This window comes from Pteropus vampyrus, unplaced genomic scaffold (assembly GCF_000151845.1).
Source record: "Pteropus vampyrus isolate Shadow unplaced genomic scaffold, Pvam_2.0 Scaffold119, whole genome shotgun sequence".
In the NCBI taxonomy this organism is placed as follows: Eukaryota; Metazoa; Chordata; class Mammalia; order Chiroptera; family Pteropodidae; genus Pteropus; species Pteropus vampyrus.
In genome coordinates, this window is record NW_011888900.1 from 2,884,437 (window position 1) to 2,902,034 (window position 17,598).

Here is a 17,598-nt window from a genome sequence, read left to right on the forward strand (position 1 = left end):
TTCCCACTTATACTCAGTGCAGACACCCATCCCTTTCCTGTTTCACGCTGTTAATTCAGACCCTCCTGCCCACCTGCCTGTAACAACAAAGCCCCGCTGTCACCTGTAGACATTCTCCCCACTTCTTTCTCTACGCCACAGCCAGTTTTGCATTTCTCAGCCAGAAAGCTGAACAAACTACTTGCTCACGAAAATGGTCACTCTCCATCTCTCCCATCACTAAAAGGGTTCCAATGGCCCAGTTTCCTAGAAAGGCTTCAGTGTCTCCTATCACCTGGTGCCTACATAACTTGCTGGGTTCCTAACCAAACCTTCCGTAGACTGTGGGCAGCAGTGAATCGATAACCCCCGTGCTGATTTCTCCCTCTGTTGGCCTCACCAAGTCCTGGCTTGACTTGTGCGCTGTCTTGGTGACAGATCAGGAAGGTGTTCAGAGAATGTGCTCTGTTCCATGAAGGTAGCTGACCCTTTGTCCCTTCTACCCCTACAACCCTCAGTATACACCAGGGTTGATCACTTAGTAATATACTTTTTAAAAATTTTTTAAATGCTTCTATTTTTGCATTTCATAACTTGAACAGTGGCTTTCACTTAGGGGAGATTTTTGTCCCTAGGGAACATTTGCCCATGTCTGGAGAAATTTTTGTCTTAATTGAGGAGGGGATCAGTATAGACTGTTGGAATAGTCTATATTGGGTAGATGCTATAATGGGTAGATGCTAGAGATGATGCTAAACATCCTGCAATGCACAGAACCGACCTCACAACAAAGCATCATGGGGCCCCAAGTATCAACAGTACTGAGGCTGAGAAACTCTACCCTAAATTGACATTACTTATGTATCTATAGAGGTTCCTAATACTCTCTAGGCTTTTTTGGGGAAGAGTTATGACTTCTTCCTCTCTGAGTGCCTAGTACCTAAGATGCTTCCTGGATCATGATTGCCATCTCGCATGAAGTTAGTGCAATTGATGATATTAAGACTGTCATAAATAACAAAATTACATGAGTGGAGAAATATATGCTAAGATATAGTACCCTCTATCAATAACATTTTTCCCCCTAGTTTTTTGTTTTAAAGTCATTGATTTGGACAAATCTCGAACCTAAATTTTAATCACAACTCATCCTGTACTCAATTTATAAGATAATTCTCCCTTATTGCAATGTTTATTTTATGCCACTGGATATATATGAATATGTATAATCCCTATTGGCTTTCAGATAAGTGGAATTAAATGAATTATATTTGCTGTCTATTTTTGCAAATGTGGAGCTCAGGCATCTCACTAAAATCTGAACTTCGCATGGGAGTGACTCCCCTTCCAGTTGGGGTGTGAAACAGTTGTGACTTTCATCTGGAGGCTTTCGTGATGAAAACATAAGTTCCCAAAGTGTGTCAATTGTTTTATCTTCAAGTAAAAAGCAAATATATTTCTTTACATATGTGTGAAAAGGGCCAACTATACATATTTTCTTATGCTTTTCTTTAGCCTTTCCTGAGTTTAAGATAAATGTACCTTCATATTTAGGAAGTTTATGAAGTTACAGAATGGATAATGGAAACTATTAATTTATTATAAGAGCTGTGAAACTACAAAAATTGAATTGACAAAAATAGAGAATATCAGCCAAAGTTCATAGTTTATTGAAGCAATGTAAGACTAACATAGTTCCGGTGTGTACACACACACACACACACACACACACACACACGCACTCACACACACACTATGAAAAAAGTTGGCAAGAGAATTGATGTAATCACCTTAGCATTAGATAAATCAAAAGTTACACTTTAAATATATTAAGGACCATTCTAAGAATTAATTTACCTAACAACTTCTTTAACTTCTAAATTTCTCTTCTCTGTGAGAAAGGAAATGATATATCACCAAGTCAGTTCTAATTGTGATTTTTTTCCTTCTCATGAGAACTAGTACACAAAATCATTACCCTGTGTTCAAATTTAAGAAACCATTACAAAATTTATGGTATTTATTATAACAGGAAGTACATTCCTTCTTCCCAGGGGGACATTACTTGGGTTCAGTGGAAGACAGCAAACAAAATTATTAAATATATCAGAGAAAAATATTGCAATTTTCTCAGTCCTTAATTACTTTAATATTAAAATTATGGCATTATACAAAGTCTCAGGTGGTACAGTCAAAAATTTATATTAAAATGCAAATGGGAGATTAAATAATTGAAGTTATTTAAATGTGTATTCTTTTTTCATACCTGCCTGAGTCTAGATTGTACAGACAAAGGTAATTTATTCTAAAACTTATGAAGCTTTTTTTAAAAAATATTATTCTCAACCAGACATTAATCATCTCTTTCTTCATCTCTCTTAATTTTGGACCACTTCATAATTTTTTTTTAATGACAAAATCTTTCTCAGTAAATAACCAGCTAGAATCAAATTAACTACAAAATTTTTATTTGAAAATTTACTCAGATTATGAATGTATGCAAATAAGCTCTGGCAAAGCATATGTATTTGTCCAAAATAAGAAATATTAGTAATACGAGCATGTATATATATCGTATTAATGTAATGGCCTGAATTTTCATATACACAAGAACCATTTAATCAACTTTTCTATGATTTATTAAGACCACCTCAAAATTGTAGCATATAAAATATGTTGCCATTTTTATCAGTGGCACATTTATATTCTCCACTAATAAAAATAAGGAGGAATTTTACTTAAAGGAGGGCAGCTGGAAATTTTTATTAAAAAATAATTCAAATATGTATGTCAGTAATATACTCATGATGCACTTTGGAGAAAAGCAAGAATGAGTTTTGTTTTTTTTTTTCTTACGGTATTTTCAATGTTAGATTTTGTCTAATAGAAACTTCTATCTTTCAAGAAATAGTTATGAAAATATATTACCCCATTATGTTCTTCAAATGGGTAGATCTCTTCATTTCCCAGAATCTGTGGTCACAGCAAATCCAGCAATAATTACTTAGCAAATTACTGACGTATTGAGTTATCCTTTTCTTCAGGGAAGGCACTGACATCTAGACTGTTTTGTTTTGTTTTTTTGGTATCTGCCAGTTTATGAAAGTGAGTTATAAATTCCCATCACTCTCCCATGAGCCAAAAGATAAGAATAGCATCCCGAGTGTCACTGGTGTCAGTCACACATACTAGACTGTAAGACTGTGCTTGGGAGGACATATTTTCTGTATGTTGACTAAGAAACGGCCTCTTCCTTTTGATTAACATTCATGGAAAAACAGGATGAGGTAGCTAAATCCTTGATCACCCAATAAATAATCACAGCTATTCAGCTGGAAGAGATAATATTGGGGAGAGGGATGAGACATTAATTCTACCTTCTTCCTGTTTAAAATATACCCTAAAATTGTTGCTCATTTATGGGAGAGCAGTTCTCAATTAGGGAGACAGAAAAGAATGGAAGAACCCAGATTTCCTTCCCATGTGGAGAGTTTTAAATAGTCACCTTTTGACAAAACAGTGATTCAAAGGAAAAAGAATTTCTTGGGTCTGATTAAAGTGGTGAAATGCATCTAAGTGGATTCTAAGTAAACTGACCTAAATTGTCTTTGTGAAAGGTCCTAATGATGCAAAAAGCAACGCTCTAAGGCTTATTTTGTACCCAGAAATGATCGGGCACCTGTTGTGGACACTAAGGGAGCCTAGGATTACTCCTTGCTTCTCATCTGCTCTCTAGCCTGTGCTTGCTAAACCCCCAGGGACAAGTCTGAGTCCTTAAATGTCTGGTTTTAACAAAGATTGTGCAGTTTAAAAGAGCCGTATTACTGACCTTAGATGGAGAAGCTTGTATGCTTTTGGATCCTTTCTGCCATGAACTGGTGTTATGATCCTGCTTGGGAGCTTAAGGCAGCATCCAAACCTTGGCTGTCTTTAAAAGATTCAGTAGAAAAATTCTGAATCAGACAGAGCTGGGTTTGTATACCAGTTTAGCTAGTCACAAGTTTTCAGTGTAGGAAAGTTATCAACAACTCTAAGTTTTAGCATTCACACTTCTAAAATAGAGAAATAATAGCATTTTTATTATAATTAAATGGGACACTTTTAAGTGTCTGGCATGTAGCAGATTCACAACTAATGCTAGTTTTCTTTCTCTTCATCTAATCATTTTCTTCCATTTTCTCTATGAATGAGAAATGCTACTAATATAATGGTTCAGGAACGTTATTAGTTTCCTTTTCTTCTTTCTTTTTTTGTTGAGTGTGTAATCCAGGTTACACGTTACTGTTATTCACAATCTCTGACATGTGCTGTGTTCCAAGCAATTTCTGTACAGACTCCTGGAACACCATCTGTAAATCACCGATTTCTTCTTTTGTCTATTTTCTGATGCCTGTTGCCTGGTGGAAACAAAAAGTCCCCATATAAAATATTTTTCCATCGTGATTGGAAATGGGGTAATTAAAATGACTCCATTACCACTATACATACAACATAGTACAAGAACACACAAAAGAAGCCGAAGGCGATATTATGCTAGTCAATAGCAGAGGACAAGAAGGAATGGGTGAGGAACGTCATTATCTTCGAGTCTGTACAGTGACGTGTGCGTCTATGCTGATGGCACCCTTCTCCCTGCCTTCCCAACTGCGGTGTCTCCTTTGTATAAGAAGAAAAGAAAGACATTGCCTTGACCATGAGTCATCTTTCCTGAGCAACAGAAAGAGATCCCTTCTATTCAGGAGGCACTAGGCTCATCACCCACCAGGCGGCACGGTAGTGGGCAGTAATTAGCTCATCTTTCCCATTCAGCTGTCATGCTGTCTACTCCATGTGTTCTATTCATTCTTGCTTTCCTATAGAGATACCAGGTAGGATTACTTTTTCTTCCTGAATAAACACTTATGAAAATCAATAAATAAAATTAGAGTTAGTCACCAAATACCTCTTGCCCAGGAAGATTATTTATATATCTATCTATATATGCACACACATTTTTAAGAAAAAAAGGTATATATATAGGTCCTGATTCTCCTTGGGTCAGTTCATAAGAGATGCTCACATAAATAGGAAATACCCTGTACAATAATATCCTTTCTCCTTTTCTGTCTTGCATAGAGTTGAAAACTGCAATTGTAAGGGTATCCACTGTCTTGTAAGGACTTTGTAAATGGTAACGAGGGCAAGCCTGAACCCTGATGTGGGTTCCAAAATTGAGAGATGATGCCACGGTGGCTCTCTCTGCACGTGTAGCTGCCTGAGTCACAGATCACATGGACCTTCATAACTTCCCTGCTGATGCCACTGCCCTTAGCCAGGTGTCCTGCTTTTCAGGAACCTGAGGTCACGCCAGCTCTCTAAATGTGTGCTCAGCTGTACCGTATGCTAGCAAGAAAAGAAAAGTCTATTTGACGTTGAATTATTTACTGGCGATTTTTCAGCAGCCTAACATCTAGTGAGTTTATAAATAAGGTGGGATCTGGTCCGGTTGTCATGAAAACGAGACACAAAGATTGAGACTCCGTGACCACGCCCATAAGTCCATTCACTTTGTTCCTTTCCCCCAATTTTCTGACTTCAGTCTTCTAACCTTGCTTCTAGCCCACGTGTTCAGAAATCCATGTGTATCACTACCTCAGACATCCCTTCATATTAAGTAAATGGCCAAGAACACAGTTTAACCGCTCTGCTCAGTGGGAGGATTTGACCATTGTCTGCCAGGCCTTCCTTGATGGCCCTGTTGTCCAGCAAATAGATTCAATGCACAATCTCTCTGCACGCATCATGTTAACTCAGTGATTTGTAATCAAGGGTATTCTCTTTTGTGAGGTTATTTGGGAGAAATCCCTAAAAGGCCACATATGTAAACCAAGAAAGAAGCATTAATATAAGAGGGAAGTGACAAAGCTATTCATTCAACATATCTTTGTGTCCTGGACCTTCTCAGGCCACATTTGTCATGCATTATTTTCAGTGTTAGGTGGCTTACTGCTGTGGCTGCCCAGGCCTGCCAGCTGGACGTTGGAATAACCCGGTCAGGATGGGCTGCTCTGTTTGCAGAGTCACTTCCACAGTCAGAGGATCACTCCTCAATGGGGCTGGTGCCACACCGATAGCTGTTTTAAAATCATGAGTAGTTCTCTGCCAGAGAACACCAAACCTGGCTTCAGTTCTTGTGACACCTGCTCTGTGACTCTGCCTTCTGTCTTACAAGAGATACCGGTAATACAGCACCTTATCTCCTCAGATATCTCTAGTGGTGTCAGCTCCATGGAGTCGTGCGACGTGAGTGAAAAGGCAGCTTCTACTGCAGCTTAGAAATGCTGCAGAACCCTTTTTGGCTCAGGGACTCCTGAGTCACCTGATAAATTCATTGGAAAAGCATTCCAGATGTAACATATGCCACATCCAGAAGCCAGTGGCCCAGCCAGCTTAAAGTCAGGTGGCACGATCATACAAGAAACCACCCTGTACTCTATAGCAGATGCGTAGGCATTCCTTGTACTTATCAGAGCCTAAGAATTGTTAATTCATTGACTTGATGTGGCGGGTCCCTTCCTCTTTGTGGGCCTCACTTCCCACCCTCTGCAATGTATGTGTCTTACTAAGGTACCCGGAATACTACTTCCTGATTAGAGAGATTCCAGTGAGCGTGATTGCGTGAATATGTTGACCAGCATCCTGTTCTATAGGAAATCAGGGTGTCAAAACCCCCTGTAGACTATACCAAGAACAGAAAAGTAAACATAGCCTTGGGGCAACACAGTAGTTGCCTACTGTTATCTTCTCCACAGAAGGAGACTTTACAGAGGAAAGTAAACAGAAGTTTGCACGTTGGTAAATTTTCAAAGCAGGCACGTGTTAATCACCAGCAGAGCAGCATGAAAGATGTTCTAAGCCATTTTCCAGTCATCAGGCCTCTTCGGGGGGAAGCAGCAGCCTGGCACCTAACACCAGGGACCGGTTTTGCATTTTTTTCAGGACTTCTTTGCATCATCTGTTGTTCAACATGATCTTTTCGAGTTCCATCCATGTCGTTGTATGAAGTTGTAAATTATTTATTCTTACTGCTCTACAGGATTCTGTTTGCGAATATATTATAGTTTATTCAGCTAACTGCTTACGCAAATCTGGATCTTCAATTTGAGGCTGTTATAAATGGTGCTTCTAAGGGACTCTCGTATGTGTCTTTTGTTAAATATTTACATAAATTTTTCTTTTGTATGTATGTAGGAGAGAAATCATTAAGTGGTAAGGTTTTGTATATATACAGCTTTCATATATATTGACTGTTGCCCTAATTTACACTTCACTTACATGTTGTGTATTAACATGCATGTATGTGTAAGATGCCAAATACCTGTCTCCACTCCGGTGTGCCAACACGTTCATAATACAATCCCAAATGGAATATTTTCCCTATTATCACAGATATGAAGGAGAAACCTTATATTTTGGGAAATATGAACTTAAGGATTTTAAAACTAACTACAATTATATCCATCATATCATACAGTGTCAGAATAAATTGTTTCCATATGATTTCCAATAAAATAAGTTTACTATATGAGTTATTTCATGCCGACATTTGGTGGCTTTCTCCTTTGCTGTTTTTGTTGTTTTTAACTGTTCAGGGTTGATACATTCTTGCCGCTCTACTTCACGTCACTACCATGTCTTGCCTAATCGGCAAGCTTGGTTTGCTTTCCCTTACTTTATGGCAAACCAGTGGAAGCCACCACTGGTGGATAACAGATTTATCTGGAGATTCGGGATAAGTTAAAGATGTGGGGTTGCAAGTGATGTCTTTTCTAGCTCCGTGGCAAGTTTGCATTTAAAACAAACTTTGTAAATTATCAGGCTGATTCCTTCCTCCTGAGGGATTTGTGACATGTTAGAAAAATGCATGATGTACTTTTGAAACCTTGAGAATTGTGTTCCACCCTCAGCATAAAACTATGATAAATATCGTAATCAGCACAAATTGGGCAAAACCAAATCATCGGGTTGGTGCTCTCATTTACAGAAACGACGATCTTTAGGTACATTTTCTTTGGAGGACTCTTGAATTTTCGTGTGTGTGTGTGTGTGTGTGTGTGTGTGTGTTTTGTTTATTTATGTTTTTGTTCTATCCTGTAAGAGCACAAAAAGTGTACATAAGGAGTTAGTTATATTGTTCGATGTTGAATTTTGACCCTACTTAAAAGCAACTAGGTCAATATTAAAAAACAAAGCAAATAGCCAAATTGTTGCTTTAGTTCTAGCCCATGGGCATTTCTGTTTGGGAATGATTGAGATTTTGTGCCTGGAGGGATGATTTTCCTACTGTATGGAGCCTGAGTCCTCTAAAATCCCAAGTAGTGACTGCCCTGTGCCTTCCGCATCAAGAGCTTACTCCTCAGCCTGGTGTTCTCAACCTTCTGCCATCTGGCTCATACATTTTTACATTACATCCTACTAACTCTCCTTTAAAACTCAACCATTGTCAGACTAAATCTCTCCCTTTTTTACTTAATATCTGAATTTCTCTACTCTTGTACTTTACACACTTTATTTAGAATATTTTTCTTGAATGTCCAATCACTCTTTATAAAAATCTTACCTATCATTGGACATTTTTTTTTTTGCCAATACTGTCTCCTTCCTATAAACTTTCCGTATCCTTAATACTGGATAAAATCTCTTAAGCTTTCAAATGTCCATTCTCTTTTCTCCTCTCTCTTCCTCTCCTCCCATCCCTTTCTCTCACAGCCTTTATTCTTTATGGTTGCATATCTGTACTTTTCAAGTTTAATATGGAAACTGTATATTTAGATTTACCTAAATGGTGTGACCTCATGAGTTTTTTTCTAAAAGTAACTACCCTAGTCAGTTCAACTGCCTACATTGTACTATTAAAAATATAAATCTTGGGACATAAATGAACATGACATAATTAAACTCAAAAATCTCAGTTTTCGGTTCATAATTGAGAGTATAAATTCCGAAATGATATATTTTTTAAGTATGGGGACATTTTTAGGAAATAATCCTCATCATAGACTATTATCTTTTCCAACAAAATTCAAGATGGTTCATAGACCTCATCCATCAGCTTTTCCCTTGCTATCATTCTGATAGGAAAAAAAAATTATAGATATTAGGAGGAAATTGAGAAAGACTGTTCCAAAGTGAAGAGAAAGGACTCCAGGCTCTTATAGTATTTACATGAATATATATATATAAGATACATTGGGAACAATTATAGTTAATCATACAGACATTTCGCTAACAAAGCCATTGCTACTCAATGCAAACTATTGTAAGTATCCTACAAAAAAATTAAAGTTTCGAATATATCATTTCTGATAAAAGAAAGCAAAATGGGTGGATCCCAAAGCACATTAAGATTTGAATTAAATAAAAAGAGGAACAGTTCCTTAAGTCACGCATATTGTGGTTTCTAAATTCCACCATATAGGAGACTTTCTTGGCATTTGTGGTGGGATTGTGTATCTAAGACGACAGCTTACTTAGTTGCACATAGTTAATTCCATATGCAAATTCTTACATTGTGCTTTCTTTATAAAGTTCCATAAGAAAATATTCTCTCCCAATATTATTTTAAAGAGTTTTTCTTTTAAAGGAAAAAACCAATATCTCGGGCTTCAAGGGCCTTGAGCTCAGTGTGAGTGTACTGAACAAATACAACAGGTAATAGGAAGGTATCTAAGCTTGGCCAAAAATTATTTGGCTAAATCACAATGATAGAAACATAATTCTTCATGTTTATCCTAATAAAAATCATATCTTTGGGAAGATTAAACACTATGCTAACAAACATTAGGCTACAAAGTTTATCAATTATTTATCAAGAAACTCTGAAAGATTTTACACTTAGAAAAATAGGCTCTGATAACTGAGAGACAAAAGGCATGCGTCTCACTGCCTTAAAATGGCTAGTTTATTTTGATGTGGTAATGGAGAACTGTGTTATTTATGGAACTTAATGACTAGATAGGTTATAAGTATTCAGGAAAATATATGTTGAATGAAAAGGAATTTTTACCTACAACACAAATCCATCACCGCCACCACCCTGACTCCCCCAAACCCCAACCCCCAGCCCTCTACCCCACCTTGGAGGTGATGTGTGATATGACTTCCCTCGTTGTTCAAAACAGGAAAAAGAATGTATTCACTTAATATACTACAATAACTGTTCCAGTCTCGTAATTTCCATATCTTAGTCATGGATGTAAAAGCGTAAGGGGATGAAATTAAGTGTGGTAACATTAAAACCATGAGATTGCAGCGATCGCATGTGAGACAACACACTATGGACAGTGGCGGGAAACCGTGCTGCCAGGTGACAACTCTGCCCCCTCCCTCCTCAGTAGTTCCCAAAGCATATTCTGTTAGCTGCGCATATGGCATACACTACTTCAGGAACAAAATAATGAGCAGAAATGTGCATCCATTCCTTTTGGGGACCGATGAATGTTCCCTGATTTTCAAACTCAAGCTAATGTTAAAAATGAACACTTTCCATGTTTGCATTTCTTTGCACTTCTGAGAAGCAGCTGAGGCCAGTAGCAGAAACACTAATATTCCACGAGAACAGCTGTTGTTATGGTATTTCTGGACGAGCTGCTTGCAGAAAGATTAAATCTCGCTGTAAAGCTTGCTTTTTTCTCCTAGAATTCTCAGCTCAATTTCACAAACTCGAAAGGTTTGAGTAGGTGAGATGCAATTGAGATAAGCAACCTGTCAGGTTATTCCTCTGAACTAAAACAGGCCTTTAAACTTTGTTCAGCTATACTGCATCTCCATTAAGAGCGAGTATTAAAGTCATGAATTACAGTAGAAGCCAGAAGTGAATACCTAATCCTCAGAAAATGAAAACTCCCAAAACTGGAAAAGAACATCAAGAGTGGAAGGAAAGAGTCCTGGAATTTTTTATTTTTCATTATCTGGAGAGAGATACATACATACACACACACACACACACACACACACACATGTATATGCATATATGTATATTTGACATCTATTGAAAATGCAGATTGCTGAAACCTCACTGAAAGACTTGCTACTCGTAAAATGAGAACCGACATAATAAGACGGGGAGATAACAAACAGCAAACCACTTCACTATCACCACCAAATACCACCATGTGTTTTAACATAATTTGACTGGACTGGTTGCTGCATAAACACATATATGGTTTTATTCCTAATAAGAAAACTGGTGGGAAGAGTTTTTGAAAATATCCTTCGTTCATTCTTGTATATCTTAGAAATAACTACTAAAATCTGATCTTGTTTGAAATGCCTTTTTTCAATGTAAAAGATAGAGTTAAAGAGGAAATGCAATCACTATAAAAGTGATATATTATTTTATATGTTATATTTACATGTATTTGATATATTAATTATTGAATATGGTCAAAATATACTTTAATATTTAACTTTTAACAAATAATTATATTTCAAAAATATAATTGGTAAGTAGTGCCAGTCAACCAAACTGCAAAAGTTAATTAAGTATCCACTATGTATTCTGGGCTCCCTGTTGACTTACAAGTAAAACATTCTATTGTAAAGAAGCATTTAATCAGTACATTAGGGAAAAATATAGTTATGTCCCCCAATTACTCAACATATTAAGAATTCCAGTCTTAAAAATTGTTTTCTATATATAAAAGTCCATGAGTTCATTAAAAGAAAAGTTTAATCTGGTTTGTAATTGCCAAGAAGAAATATTTTATGAACAAGACAACTGCTTGGTCTGAAAGTATTAAAATAAGCTGAAAGAAGCGAGAAGTCAGCTAGGATGACTGCGTCACTAACATGGGAAAGATCAAGTGACCTCAAATGTGGGCACTGGAAATAGCTTGACAATAATTGTGAGACCGATGATTAATAATAAAGTTTACAGGAAGTGATTGTTTCTGAATTTCTATGTCATAGATACCTATATACCCCCTAGATAATTTATCCAGGCATTGACATATATTTTTTTACACTGAAAATAACTGTCAGTGTGGAGACAGGAAGATGATTCAGGGAATGATAAGACTGAATTTAGTCCATCTGCCATATGAGGTAAGGGCATACCTGTAACAGGTAGATGTAACAGGTGTGTCGTAAGCCAAAGAACACATAGGAATTTCTTTCGGGTTACTCCGTATTCTGCACCTTCTCTCATGCCCGGCATCTATTAGATGCTCAATAATAATGATTTAACTTGTCCAACCAAAAGATATTTTCACTTCATCTTGACTTTCTTAATCCCATTATTGGTGCTAAACTCAGGTTCACGTGAGGGGAAAAGGATCACCTGTAATACAACTTAAAACAACCATCCTAAGTTCAAAATAAACAATAAATTTTGACCCTAAATTAGAAGGGATGAATGTTAAGTGAAAAATAAGTTATCTTATGTAATTTTGAAATAAATAAAGGAAGCTTCAAAAAGTAGGAAAATGGTCAAAAGTGGCAGTTACCTTTTAATGACATGATAAATTCTCTTTACCTAAAATAAATGACTGTCTGATAATTATTCCTCCCACTTTCATTCTTATTAAATATTGGAGGAATGGAAAGTAGATTTGCCTAAGTAAAATGATCAACTTTAATTGCTTCCCATCCGGCTTTTATTCCAGTCACTCTGTTGAAAACACTGTTTCGAAAAGGTCATCAATGACAAATTATTGATCAATTACATTATCATATTTGAACTTTTCATCTTTTTTTTCATATTTTTCACCTTTCAGACTTATTTGCATCTGAATTAAACTGGTTGTTCCATCACATATTCAGTCATCCATCCATCCATCGATCCGTCCATCCATTCATCTATATTGACAATATTGACAATTCTAAGGACTAAGCCATTGTGATCTTAAAATCACCTCACTTGACGTCTCCTCTTCCTCATGAACCATTTATAATTACTTTCCAATATTTTTAAATGCTATTGCCACCACGAGGCATACCTGTTTCTCCTTTTCCTACCATACTAATTTAAATTCTTAACTTTATTAAAGGTCTTTTTAATAATACCTTCAATTTTCTTGATAATTATAATTCTCTCTTAAAAATGCTATAAACTCCTTTCAAAGAACTCATTAAAAACACCCGTGATCAAGCTACTCCATGGTTTAAAACCTTAAAATAGCTTCTCACTGGCGTAGAAGTATAGTATTCACCAGGTCCTGAAAACAATCTGTGCTTGTACGTTATTTTTCTTCTCACCATTGTTTGCTTTTGTGTCTGCGTGGTAAAATATACATAACATAAAATTTACTTCCACCACCTACTTTTACACATCAAAATATTATCCATCTCGCGAGATGTTTCAAAAATCTTTAATAAACCACCACGGTAAATTCTTTTATCATCCTCTATGTAAAGCACATGTGCTCCTTATAACATTTTGATCCTCTTCTGCTGTCGCATGAGGACCTGTGCTTTAGTTTTGAGTAGGTGTTATTTCTTTCAAAAGCACTTTATACCTAAGAGCATAGTTAGTACTCACCAGCAAGAATTTAAGAAGGAATATTCACTTTGTCAAACAGTAGGATTACAACTGAGGAAATTCCTAAATATAATATTGGTTATAACCTGCTAATCACTTTTCATGGTAAATTACATTTCCCATGAAAGGTATTCTCGTTATGAACTTTGAGACAGATAAAGTGATTCCTACACTGAAATGCATGTTGGATACTTTGGAAGAAACATGGACAACAGATGTAGCCTTGGATACTCAGATCCTTGTGATCTGTATAAAAGAGGAAAAATAAATAGCTTCTCAAAAAATCAGCTTTGGGGACAGAAAAATGGTTTTTTTTAAAGAAACAGTCCAATGCGTCCCCTCGGGGACTGTCACCATAGCTACAGATAACTACAAACTTTCGGTCAGGTCACGACTATCAGAGAAGAGAGGAAAAAGGTAAAATAAAAATATCAAGGCTAGAAAATATTTCACATAATTAAAAGTAAGAAATCTGGGTACTGTAGCTCTGTAAATACAGGTTTCTCTCGGCATTCCTTAAATGATAGATTAAAAAAAAAATCAGGTCATTGCAACTTTACTATATAGAAAGAATGACAGGGTAAATATCCTTCACTAGAGATTTCTCTTCTCCAGAATTAAATGGTTTGAAAATCTTTTAGTGTTATTTCATGTGTTAAAAAAAATTACAATGTTCCTACCATAAATCTAAATTCCAGGTTACACTCTTGTAATGGATTATTTACATAGAATTTATATTTCTAACTAAAATATTTTTATGTTAAATGGTAATGAATGCATATTCACAAGGGTCAAGCATGACCCAGTATTATCTAGTTCTAAAATAAACGAGTGAGATTATAGCATTCCTAATAGAAATTGATGCTTTCAATGTATAGTGACAACCTTTGACCTTTGGAATTTTCTTTTTTCCACTGCTGCCAACTTCTGAAAGAAGAAAAAGAAAATAAAAACCTTAGAGATTCTAAGCAGCTTTGGACTTTGAAATACTAATAAAACATTACGTTTGAAATCCCTTTGTACACTACAACAAAGAGATAAAAGTTTTATCATAGTCAGGATATGACAACTTCAGCAGAAGTGTTCAAGGAAATAATTTTGGATAAAATTAAGCCAAAAAAAAATCGTCCAAGGAAAGAAGGTTGCTAGAATGTTCTTTGTCGAAAGCTGACTTTTCAACTAATATGTATAGATTTAAATTAATGATTCCTTAAGTAATTTACTCTATGCAAATGAGAAATTATATGCCCCGTAAGCAGGTTTGGTTTGATCATAGCAGATTCTCGAGAAAATGGAAATTAGGAGACAGTTTATTGGAAGTAGTTCGTGTCTTTCCCTGAAAACACAAAAACAAAGCAAATCACGAGTCAAATAGTTCACCAATCACAGGCAGTTCACAAGCTATTAGTGTAGAAAATTTTTCCAAGTACATTTTTTAATTTGTCGTAATACTACAAGTCAATTATTGTGCTTATTTTTCTGAGTTTTCCGTTAAGTGTATTTTGGAAACACTGCCGCGTCTTTTGCATTATCTTCGTTTCTGATCGTCAGGTGGTCTGTGCTTCACAATGAAGTGTCTTACATAACAACCTCCCGGTGGAGGTGGCTTCCATGTTCTCCTGTGACCGCTGCCATTTATGGCGGTCTCAGTCAGGTTGGGTCCTGGTTGTATGGTCTGCAGATATGAGTCAGCTCCCCTCTTCCAAACCCCCACTTTACCTCGTGTTCTGTGGTGTTCGCCCTTCTCTCTTGGCTGACAAGGCACACTAAATCAGATCACTGTGATTCAAACATTATTTGGTGCTGCTTTCAAAGCTACGGCATTCACTTTTAGGAAAATCAGTATTCGCTTGATGTCTAAAGGAGGTTGAGTATGGTCTTTATTATCACTACATTTTGGTTCAAATTTTCTCAGTATTCTTCACACTTGTGGTTTTATGTTTGGACAGTTAGTATTGTGTTTTTAAGTTTATTTTGTTTACTTATTCCTTTGCTTTGTTTCCAAGAAGCTGGTGGAATAAAACCCTTTACTCTGGCATCCTAAATCAGCAATATTTGCATTTCCAAGGGTTTCAGTTTTAAGGACAGGGGGCTGGGGACTCTGGCCCTCCCATCATAACATCAGCGCTCTATTCTCTGCCAATGTCTTTACCCTTAATTGATTTGGAATAAGTCAGAAAGCTCTAGAAATGTTGGTGAGTGTCTGAGATCAAGAGAAGATGAGCACAGGGCCAAAGGGCATGTAAGAAGGGACAGGGGTCCTCACAGTGTCCCACGAGGAGTGGTGGCAGCACAGCCCAGCACTGCTGGGCGCTCCAGCTCTCTCCTTGCAGCCAATGACTGGGTACTCTCTACATTTTACTGTATTATTTATGGTATATATTGATTTCAACCTTATTATGCAAACATAGGTGTTCAACCAATAAGAGTAAAAGCATTTTATATTGCTCTGTGCAGTTTATATTCATTGGCTCTATCATGGCAAAAATGTCAGGCATTGGACTGCATTCTTAAAGATTTGAATTTGTATAATTATGTATTCAGTAAAGAATCATTTAGTGCGGTGACTCTATTTATGTATCCAGTGTATTTATGTCACAGAAAAAGACGTATTTTATTTTTTTCTACACCCAGAACTGCTATGTGGTGTTGTGTACCTTTTCTGTGGTGTCAGTAGCGAGAGTTGATATGTTATCACTCTATTACATTAAGGCTCTGACATGTAAGGTCTATACATCGTCGAATAACCCGAAACTAAATAGCAGACTCGCTTAGAGTGGCTTATCACACTGCCTTTCTCGGCAATAGATCTTAACATCATGCGTTTAATGTCTGACCATTATAGATGAAATACACAGCCTTGCTGAGACACACCACCGGGGAGAGCTGTGTCTTGAAATAGTGTTTTGGTCCGATATTAGGCCTGTCTTCTTTGATGCCAAAGTGGTCTGAAATAATTTATACATTTCCCAGGTGGTAGAGAAAAAGCACGCTGGGAAATAGCTTGCTCATTCACAGTATCTGAAAATTTACTTGATTTGTGAAAATGTGCCTTAAAGAAAAGTTACCATAGCCAGAAAATTAAGTTTAAACGTTCCAAGCCTCCCTGCTTCGTCTCTGCTGCATCCTCTAACTCTCTGTATTACTCTTTTACGTCGCATCTGTCTCGGAAACTATATCACGCTATTTATTTTAATGGTCGTGCTTTGGCAACCTGTTCTGTATAGTCATCACATTTTAAATGAAATAGTTTGCGTGTGTGTTTTCTGACATGAGGAAATGCTGAATTCATAGCATCGCGTTGATCAGTAGCATAATTTTATCCTGGCCAATTTTAACCCACATCATCAGGATCTTTAATATCATCTTTCTGTGTCAGATTTAAAAAGTCATCCTTCTGAGTTTTTATAGTTACTTTTAAGAATGCCTCACAAGACATTGATTTGCACTTATATAACCTTCTTTTAGTCTTACTGAGTTAAAATATTAATTTTGAAAAACATTATTATGTAAAATTAGATAATGTTTATTGTCTGAAATATACTATATACTTTAAAATATTATTTAATCAGTAAAACAATTATATAGCTTATTACCAATTTTTTTTTTTTTAGAAAATATAATGAAGGCTAAGAAAAGTTTTAAATCCTTCCCAAAGTCATGCAGCTACCTATAGCAAATACTTTGAACTATCTCATATTTTTTTCAAAAATTAGCATGTGCTCTTAGTCTTAATGGATTGAATTTCCTTTCATTTAAACAACAAAACAGAGTAACAACATTTCAAAATAACCGATATGAGTATTTCCAGTTTGTAAACTAATAAAACATACAAATTAAAGTAAATGCACCCTTGTATTTTGCAGTACCATAAAATTTGTTTCTACTCTCATATACCTGCTTCTCTATAATTGATTATTCCTGAGCTAAAATATTTTTCTTTAATAGCCAACTTAGATTTCACTTTTGTGAAACTATCTCCCATAGTGATCCCCAAACCTCATCTTTCTCATCTTCATATACATTGTACTGTACAACTGTCACATGAATATTCACTTTTCTAGCTCTAATTTTTAGTGTGACAGAATTTAGGTTTCATT